This window comes from Pseudochaenichthys georgianus, chromosome 9 (genome assembly GCF_902827115.2).
Source record: "Pseudochaenichthys georgianus chromosome 9, fPseGeo1.2, whole genome shotgun sequence".
Taxonomy (NCBI): Eukaryota; Metazoa; Chordata; class Actinopteri; order Perciformes; family Channichthyidae; genus Pseudochaenichthys; species Pseudochaenichthys georgianus.
This window is the reverse complement of record NC_047511.1, coordinates 13,715,969-13,726,937: the sequence shown is the minus strand read 5'-3', so window position 1 is coordinate 13,726,937 and position 10,969 is coordinate 13,715,969. Positions and strand designations below refer to the sequence as shown.

Genomic DNA, 10,969 nt, shown 5'->3' with positions numbered 1-10,969 from the left:
TTACAGAACTGAAAAAAAAAAAAAACGTTTACAACACCTGTGAAAACACTCATCTCCTTACAACACTATTTAGCCTTTTTCAATGTTGGCTTTACATGGTTCCTAATGTATTGCTTTCAGTTTCATTCATTTTCCAGTCTGGGAACAGCAGAACTAAGTATTTTTAAACACCACCTGTCTGCCAGCATGAGAGCCACACCTCCCCCCCGCCTCACTACTATCCCTCCCTTGGGCCAGAGTGAATACCACACGCTATTCAGGCCGGGGTTAGGACTCTGTTCTTCTCACGTAAAGCATAAATCCAATCTTAAATAAGTAAATGTAAGACATGCAAATGATACTCTTGAATCATCTGATATTGAGGAATAATTTAGTGATTAATCTAGCATTTAAGATTGCCATGTCTGGTCTGTTCAGAGAAAAGATATATACATGTTAAACACCACTGCCTCCAAGTGACTGAATTGAGCAATAGCATCTCTGTGCGAACACATTTTGGATTGAACTGAGCAAGTGAATACATACAACCCATCTAGGCAGATAGGTAATGTTTAACAGTGTATTTATTGACGAGAGGAAAGCATAGGTTTAGTCAATGAACAACTTAAATCAATAAAGCGGAATGTTTGTCTTTCTAATACTCCTCTCCTTCCTCATCCCCCAGACTATCAGCTCCAACCTCCTCGTAATCTTTCTCCAGAGCGGCCATGTCCTCAGAGAACTCTCCCTCCTTCATACCCTCACCCACATACCAGTGCACAAAGGCACGCTTAGCGTACATCAGATCAAACTTGTGGTCAAGCCGAGCCCAGGCCTCTGCAATAGGCATGAACACAGCCCTCTGGACCTTGGCCAGGTCTCCACCAGGAACTACAGTGGGCGGCTGGTATATGATGCCCACTAGTGATGTTACGTATTGCGCCGAGGCTTCGGAGCGTGTGTCGAGTAATCCCCGAAGCTTTTTGTGAAGCATGTATCGAGGCTTGTATCGTTTTGGGCCAGTGACGTCACCGATGACAAACGAAGCCTCGCTGCCTGTCGATACCACGTGACTGCTTCACGAAGCGATTCAGATCGGTTGAACCACAACGCTCATAATACCCATGGATGTATAATAAGAACCATATCACCCCTCCTGTACCCGGCGGGCCCGGGGACACGATGGATTAAGAGAGCTCAGACCCTCACTTATAGAGGTCGGAACATGTCATAATAAATAGATACAAGCATAAATAAATGTAGGAATAAAAACATCAATAAATACAGGAATACATATGTTGCAGTTTTTTCCGGGAGCTTTAGTGTGTGTGCTGTGGCTCAGCTGGAAAGCAGCCAGTTGACTCATGACCGCAGGGTCCCTGGTTCAACGACTCGTCAATACGTCTTTTTTGTTGTTTATAAAAGCTACAGCTAAATGAGATAATGTAGTTAATAAATGTATTCTTTGATATGGTTTAGCCTTTCTCCGGCTACAACATGGTTAAGTTTATGAATATTATTAAGGAATATAAATCCCTCTTTGCAATGTTTACCAGCCTCCTTAGGCTTTTCAATCACAATCATTAAACTGGAATAAATACAATATTGTTAACATGAAAATATGATTTTCTGTTCGTTGTTTAGAGTTATTCTAAGGCTTTACTCAATGGGAACTCGGCATGAGATGGAGCACACTGTTGAGAAGTCCAATCTGCCTGTTTTACACACTTTGACCAACAGGGGGGTTTGTGTTCAAATGAAGCCCATGATGAAGCCTTATGAGATGAACCCTTTTGCGAACCAATTGGCTGGAAAGCTTCAAAGCTTCATAAGGCTTCATCTCGCCATCACTAATGCCCACCTTGAAACCAGTGGGGCACCAGTCCACAAACTGGATGGAGCACTTGGTTTTGATGGTGGAAATGGTAGCGTTCACATCTTTGGGAACGACATCACCACGGTACAAAAGGCAGCAGGCCATGTATTTACCGTGGCGTGGGTCGCATTTCACCATCTGATTGGCTGGCTCGAAACAGGAATTAGTGATTTCTGCCACGAGAGCTGCACGAGAGTACGCTTTTTCCGTGGAGATGACAGGGGCATAAGTGGCCAGAGGGAAGTGGATACGGGGATAGGGCACCAAGTTGGTCTGGAACTCTGTCAGATCAACATTGAGGGCACCATCAAAACGAAGGGAGGCAGTGATGGAGGACACAATTTGACTCATTAACCTGTTCAGGTTTGTGTAAGAGGGACGCTCGATATCGAGCTTTCTACAGCGGATATCATAAATGGCCTCGTTGTCTACCATGAAGGCACAGTCAAGAGTGCTCCAGGGTGGTGTGGGTGGTCAGGATGGCATTGTAGGGCTCCACCACAGTGGTGGACACCTGGGGAGCTGGGTAGACGAAGAACTCCAGTTTGGACTTCTTGCCGTAGTCGACGGACAGACGCTCCATCAGCAGGGAGGTGAAGCAGGAGCCGTGTGTGGAACACCAGGAAACCCTGAAGACCGGTGCACTGGTCGGACTGAAAGAAAAAGAGAAAATCATAATAATAATAAATGTATTTATATAATACAAAGACAGCAGTGCCAAGGGTTCACAGCGTATTAGTGCACAGCATGTAAACATATAGATTAAATGAAAACAGATCAGAGATAAGAGGGTGCCATCTCTGGAGGGCTTTGAATGCGATCAGGAGGATCTTAAACTGAATTCTGCAGGGTGGAGGAAGCCGATGCAAGTGGGCCAGAATCGGGGAAATATGCTCACTTTTAAAGAGTGATACGAGATTGTTATGTCTTGTTTTTGTTTAAAACACTGTACAGCTCTACATTTTAAAACATATACTTCACATATTTATTATTAGTTATGACACTTGGCTTTTGCAATACTTATTTTTGCCATTCACCACAATATGATTGCATACTCCTTGTATGTGAAAACCTACTTGGCAATAAACTGATTCATTTCCATTTAATACTCTTCAGAAAAATGTACTTCTGTTCTAAATGTACTGATTGTGGTGATCACTGTATTACAGAATTCAATCTAGGAACTACAGGCTGGGGGTATGCTTCCGCACAGACACATTTGTTGACGGTACCTCCTGTGTATATACAGTAGCCGTTTCTCAATCTCGAGGATACTGGCTTCCAAGCCAATATTTCAAGGATGCCATGTCATCGAGTGCCGCCGAAATACTGTTCCAATGTCCGGCATACTTGGAAATCCACCGAGGCCACGTCCTTGGTTTGGGGGAAATTTCGAGGCTGCATATGGGTAGACTTTGCGTCCTTAAAATCCCCACAATGCTTTGCGCACGGACCAATTTCAAAAACCCTTGCGGAGAATGGCTGAACCGACGCAGCACACATTTAAATGTAAGTATGTAGTGGCGTAGAACATCTGTTGGTAAATATGTTACTTTAGCCGCGTTCACACTGCGGTACTTTTCCCACAAAGGTTCATGCGAACTTAGTTCATGCGAACTCTTTAGTTCGCATGAACTAAGTACAGATCGCGTTCACACCAGAAAAAGTCCCTGGGGGTGGATTAGGCAAATGAAGCCGCTGACGTCACTTCTTCTTCTTCTGCTTTGGGTTTACTGGCAGGCCGCAACCCACTTCACGGCGTATACTGCCGCCCAAAGTCCCCGGCCGGAAGTCCCCGGAGTTGGGGACTGGCTTCAGTAGAAGCTGCTGGGAGTCCCAGCAGCTTCTACTGAAGCCTTCCGAGTAAATCGCCAGAACGCCGACACCTCCTCATCCATGTTTTATTTTGTGTTGCCATAAGTTAGTCTCTCTGCATTTCTGCGCTGGGCTAATGCTAATGCTAATAATGCTAATGCGAGGATAATAAAATGGCGGCTTCACAAAACTTTTTGGGAGTTTTACGGGGCGTGGTTTGCAATTCGCCCAGCCAATCAGGAATATAGCTCTTTTCTCAAAAAAGAGCCGCTCGAAAGTCTCTGCTCTCTAGCAGGGACTTTCGAGGGGGTAAAAAGGTTCGCATGAACTACTTTTAGTACCAGCTCTTTTTGGTGTGAACGCGATCATGAACTAAGTTCGCATGAACCTTTGTGGGAAAAGTACCGCAGTGTGAACGCGGCTTTTGTTACATTTGTTATCACCAAAAAGGTGTTCCGTGAAAGTAAAGCAAGTTCATAATTAGATAGACATTGTGAGGTATTTATTTTCGGTACAGTTTATGTTGAAACCGTAGAGAGTGGCACACTTGTTAGCCTGTTCCATTCTTCTTCGTTTTCCGAAGCTGTGGCTTGGAAGTATACTTGCTTTGTTTCTGAATGAAGTGATTTGGAAGTACGCGACTACCAAGCCAGCATCCTCGCGATTGAGAAACACCCTGTGTCCTCCTCCCTTTCTCTCTCTTGTCGTCCCGGGCTGCGACCCGACAACACCTGAATTTCTGCTGCTCATTAAAGCCAGCTTTGTACCTCCATTGCACCGCCTCCATTGCACCGCCTCCGACTCCCTATCTCTCGGCACTACATTGGTGACCCTGACAACGTCTCGTGAAGTTTCCGGGACGGACCCGAACATGGCAAAAAGAGCTGTTTTTCTCGTTATGCCGGAGATTGTTGGAGATGTCCGTGGCAGCCACCGGCACGCGGACTAAGGCTCGGTGCGCCCCTCACGGAATGGCTGAGGACGTCGCTCGCCATTCCCACATCGTCTCGGCACTGGAAGACAACAAGCCTTCCGACTACATGGAGACGATGCACGACCTGCTGGGTAGGGAAGAACCCGATTCCTTCCAAATGGGGCTGTTTCTTTGGGACGTGCGGCTGCACGTCCAGCTAACGACAACTAGCAGCTAACCACGTTAGCTAACTACGGCTAGCAGCTACCGATGGCTGCTAGCTAGCGGCAACAGCTAACGGCTAGCTGCTAACGGCTATTGACCCTTTTTCTAGTGCCTGAGAGGAGGTTCGACCATGTCCGGTCGGCCTCGTGTGGACCCTTGCGCCTTTTCACCACCTCGACGGCGGATTCGGACGCTTTCATCGGCGCCTGGGTGGCACGCTTCTGGACACCGTCTCGCCTCGACAGTTTCGGACGGCTCCTTCCTGCTGGGGACCACCGGGTTATTCACGGCCGTCGTGGCTCAGCGACCCAGCTTTCTCCTACTGGCGGGTGAGTTCTTCGTTCACCACGACGCCTACTGCGGCCTGTTCCATGGCCCGGCCCTCACCTGCAACCCCGCCCTCCTCGGCCCCTGTGGGGCTTCCTCTCAGACGCAGGGATTGTCTCCATGGTTGAATTCTGGGGTTAGGGGGCTTGTGTGGTGACCACTGTATTACAGAATTCAATCTAGGAACTACAGGCTGGGGGTATGGTTCCGCACGGCACTACATGACCCGCTTTCGGATTCTGTCCATCACTGTGTCAATGAGCTCCTTGCCGATGGTGTAGTGTCCTCGGGCGTAGTTGTTGGCAGCAACCTCCTTGCCAGTGATCAGCTGCTCAGGGTGGAACAGCTGGCGGTAAGTCCCCGTGCGCACCTCATCTAAGGGTAATGAGCATTAGATTATTTAAGGTTTTGAATGACAGAGGGGGGGAAAAGGCATTTATGATTTATGAGAATTTACCGATGACAGTGGGCTCCAGGTCAACAAACACTACTCTGGGACGTGCTTTCCAGCTCCAGTCTCCATGAAGAAGGTGTTGAAGGAATCGTCCCCTCCTCCTCCTGAGATGTTCTGGTCAACAGGCTTCCTGCCATCCGGCTAGATCCCATGTTCCAGGCAGTAAAGCTCCCAGCAGGAATTGCCAATCTGCAGATCAGCCTGACCAACGTGGATTGAGAGGCACTCGCACTGTAAAAGGAAAAAAAAGAAGCCTAGTTGGCTGATTGTTGTGCAAAAACAGTGTAACATACATACATTCTAGTGGCATATATGTGGGAGGACTGCTATAGAGAAAAAGGCTATTTTAATAAGAACCAAACATCATATCATGATTTAAGTCACCTGACGCACACAATTGTCATCTGAACAGAAAGACAGTTATAATTAAAAACAAAAAGAGGCTAAATACTGTTTATACATCTAATACCGAAAGCACAATGACGCAGTTGTTGGCAGACAGGTGGCACGATTGGACGTGAATGTGGGCCAGTGTTAAGAGAGGAGACTACGCATTTACATTTTCTGTGTGTCACACGGATTGCGCCACTGCCTTTAGGAGACTAGTGGCGTGGCAGGCCAGAACATAAACACACATAATAATCTAATTCGACCAAAATAAAGTAAAAATTGGAACGATGTCTCTCATCTCTCGTCGGTTTGCTATCCTGGCTCCAAAATGGTGGAATGAGCTCCCCATTGACATCAGGACAGCAGAAAGCTTACACATCTTCTGGCGCAGACTGAACTAATCTCTTTCTACTCCACTTCGAGCAATAAAGTGACTAACAAAGCACTTATATACTAATAAAGGACTGGCTTATCTAAAGCCAGTTGAGTAGCACTTGAAATGTTTGGCTCTATGAAACCTGATGTACTTATATGATTCTGTTTTCTTCAAGTTTGTATCTTCTTGGTCGAATGCACTTATTGCAAGTCGCTTTAGATAAAAGCGTCAGCTAAATGCAATGTAATGTGAAGATACTAAACCGAGGTCAACACAAATCCGTCGCGGGAAAAAGAACTCTCGCGAGATTTGGGGAGACGGAGCCTTCATTTTTTGAAATATCGGCAGCGAGTAATCATTTCAGACGTACGTTGGAAAAACGCCCTGGTTCTCTGAAATTCGAAAGAAAATGTTTTATCTGTGTTCATATCACGTTTTAAATATGAAACCTGGCCACTAATGAGACAGGAAGTATATTTATTTCCAACAATTCGAGCCGATTGTAAATGCGTCTCTTCAACATCTTGACTGTGCCATCGAGTTACACTTAATTTACCAACACCAAGGGCGGACTGGCCATTGGGAATACCGGGAGTTTCCCCGGTGGGCCGGGCCCGGGCTGTGTGTGGGCCGGAGATTCAGGGGGATCAGGGGGAGTGGCTGTATGGCTGTACCCGTAGGATAGAAAAGGGGAAAGTGACGTCTGACTCAGAGGTCGCGTGGCTGTGGAGAAGAACGTGTTGCCCCCTTTCTCTTTTGTAATCTACTGCCTGCACCAAGTCAATTGTTTCTTTCTGCAGGTATTTGTGCAGGCAGTGGTTGAGAGCAGTGTCTGGAACATGACAAGCATGTAGATGGTACTGAATTTTCAAAGCTTGCTTTCCAGTCCCTTTACTAGAGGGGCTGAAAGGCTCCCTAAAGTCTTGATCAAAGCAGGGAGGTTTTTGACATGCCCAGCGAACAAGTTGTTTGTCCCCTACCTCTAGCTGTTTCTGAAATGTTTGCAATCTCTGATGGTGGACAAGAGATGTAGCGAAGAAAGAGTAGAGACACTCCAGTAGATCAATGCAGGTATGCGAGTGTTGTACACCAGTTTGTATAAGTTTAATGTTTCACATTGCTTGTGAAAAATATACTACCACTATATGATCATTGATGTTTTGTTGTTTACTGGACACTTATTTTGTAAAAGAGATAGCATGAGAGGATCTCTTAAGCAATGTAGATTATGTGTCCTTTTTATATGCTGTCCATTGAAATGCAGGAAAGTAGCTCTTTCACCAGCTCTGAGTGATCTGTTGCCGAGGGGACACTACACCGGAGTTACATAAGCAGAGATAGTGCTATTTTGGAACTCACCTCCTCTGGGGTCCCCCACGAAGATTTTTTTTAAATATTGAAGTTAAAAGCATCAATCTTGTGCACTTTGAGAGCAACATTAAGAGATATGGATACATCTCTCAACACCCATATGTCAAAAAAAAAATCAAAAAAGGGTTTATTATTTAAAAACACTTAATTTTCCAATTAAATCATAAACTATGTCAAATTATTAGAAGTTGTTAGTGTAAGGGAAACTTCTGAAGCAATGGAGAGTCAGGACTCAGAGAGACATGAGGAGAGTTGGAGCTTTGATGTCAAACACTGATAGTTTATTTGGAGTTACGGCCGGAGAGTTGACAAGACAGGTGGTGTGTCATGAGTTGACACAGCGGTTGCCAAACCAATTCTGAAGAACTCTTTCCGTAGCTCGAGGTTTTATCTAGTTCAGAGTGTAATAATCAACATTCTTCATCAGTGAGGCTAAACAAATATGGACCCTGAATCTAACTAGAGCTCTCGTCCATAGAAAAGAATGCGCGACAGGGAACCTTCGTCCCTGAACAGTAAACTACCTCATGGCAGCTTGTGCTCTGTCATAGACTGGCAACAACAATGCGCCCAAGCTGCTCCCGCTTAAAAGAGATAGCAGCAATACCCAAGGCCGTAGACCTATGCCATGGGAAAAGAGACAGTGAGAGGAGAAAATGATGGTCTGTGTCGAAGGTTGAATACCTAAGCAAATTATTTCCCTAACAGTTAGTAATCAGATTAAACAGAAAAAAAAGGATGGAAGGAGGAAATAATAATCCCTCATCACTTGCTGTTTGTGGTTGAAATGATCTATTTTGCTGGCCAAACATGCTGGATGGAAAGCAGTGATGTCTCACTTGCCTTGGCCCTGTATCTGCAGTCCCTAAATCAGTCATGTTACCCATTGACTCTTGTCTGTTCTGGTGTTCCTGTTCATTGTTGTCTCCATTGTCATTCTTGTCTGTTGTATCTCCTGCTTGTGTGTCCCTTTCTCCTGTTCTCCTTTCTTCATCCTCTACTCTGTTTGGCTCATATGTGATGACTGTGGGTAAACACAAACAAGTATGTAAGTCAATCAGTTTCCAGCTCTGTCAAATAAAGGAATTTCAAGATACACAAATGTGTCTTCATTAAAATGAGTGTCACCACACTGTCACAAAATGTAATACTAACCAATTGAAAATAGTTACATTTACATTGGAAACCTCTTGTAGATATCACTGTTAAGAGTAGTTATCTGCCAATAGGACAGAATCATTCCTATACAAAGGCAGTTTGAGTAATTCACTTAACGCTTTAATATAGTAATTTTCACTTAATACAGTCATCTTTCTGCATTCAAAACTAAGGAAAGCTGTACAATTTGACATGATAATGAGGAAAAAAGGCCTCCGAAAATGCAGATCATTTTTTGATCATATCAATTTTAAGATTGGGGTCAAGGCTTAATATTTGGGAGCATAGTGTCCCTTGCCCCCTTTCAGGAGCCCCACTGGATTAGCTTTGATCTGAAGTATTTGTATAAAAAGCTTGTTAGCTGGCTGAACATCTCATAATGTTCACATAGAAACTAGCTGTCAATAGGAAATATCAATCAGAAGAATTATAATTTCATGCAAAAATCTGTCCCAAAAAGAGGTTGCACATTTAAATGCAGGTGTTGTTATCGCAACGTCAGTGGCCAAACAGCCACATTTACTGCTGCAAATAGGTTCAAACATGCTGTCTACACGAAAAGCAGTGGCAACTATGCCACCACCATTTCAGCTGACTTTTTCTCAGAAATACTGTCACATAACATCCATATATTTCAGTGCTAGGTTGATGCTTAGCTAAGCTAACTATGAAACACTTTGACAGGACTCAGGATCAACTGTGTAATGTAAGGTAGCTTCTAGCTTCATGTTGAACACTGACAGTAAGTCAACATTTCCCAGAGAGATTTCTTTGAAATCACCAGGTAACGCTAAAAAACATTACATTTAGATTGTATGACAAAGTGTTTATTTAATATATCTGGCTAGCTATAGCTACTTGCTAACGGTTTAGCTTACCCGCGCAATTCAAAGTAACGTCAACGTAGCTATAATTTATGCTTTGCTTACATGTTGACATAACTTGTAAGTTTACTGACATTTACATACCTTGTTCACCTGGCTCAGGTGGTGGCTCTGGGGTTGTTGTGTGAGCCACCACTTGAGAATTGCCGTCTTTTTTATTAAAAAGAAAAACCTGTCAGCCAATAAAACACGTTTATTTCCATGCAACTCTCTGATTGGTCTGGTGGTGTCTTGCCTCTGTTGCATTCACTGAATACGGGAAATTACAAACCTGCCGTACTCTAGGTCAGGGGTTCCCAACCTTTTTTCCCTAGGGCCCCCCCAAATGACTCCTGTTGGAAGTTGCGCCAACAACTTACCGCTGTTGCGCCCCCCCCCCCCCCCCTCACACACTAGGGGGGGGGGGGGGGGGGCGCAACAGCGGTAATTAAAGTTTAAAAGTCTCAAAAATGCTACAGCTACTGTCACAAACTGGATGAATGTGACATATTTTGTTAAAGGAGGATGAAAGTGTAATTAAGGAGCACTATTGGAGTGACTTTGATGGTTATTGGACTCAGGATTAATTCATTTGGATTCCTGCTGTATGAAGAAATGAAAGGACTGCGCAAGTGGAAACAATTCACAAAGGGATTAAACTGTTTAAAACACATGCTCAAAGTAAGCCGGATTTTGCCGTTGTGTTTATGTGGATTCAAAAATCGTAAATAATCTACAAAATGGAGGAGACCGATCTGATTGGAGCCACTGACAAATAATCCAACTGAAACCGGCATGGCCAATGACTGTTTTAAAAATGCGCTTATCTAGAAAAGCCTGGTTTGGACACTTTACGGGCCGAAGAAACATTTCTATTAAAGAAACAATTATACATTTCTGTCTTTTTATGCCTTTAATAGCTACTAACTTGAATTTGTATTCAAATGAATTAATCAATTTTTTTTTAATTATTATTATTATTGTAATGTAGAGACAAGGCCTTTAGTGATAATCATGTATTGCGTTACAATTATATGTATACAAATCATCTGAGGCCTGGCACCCCCCCTGCGCCCCCCCAGGTTGGGGGAGACAATTGAGGCGACGCCCATGAACACTACAGTTAAAGGGAAATGGAAACACTTTTCAAACTGCTTTCCATGCGACAATATTACCATTAGGAAATGTATTTATCTAGTCTATTTCCAATGTAAACGATCGA

General features: G+C 44.2%; 1 pseudogene; it reads right to left on the bottom strand.

Moving 5' to 3' along the window:
* On the bottom strand, positions 1 to 8,676 carry LOC117451859 (tubulin alpha-1C chain-like; annotated as a pseudogene).
* Between the last annotated feature and the right edge of the window lie 2,293 nt (positions 8,677 to 10,969).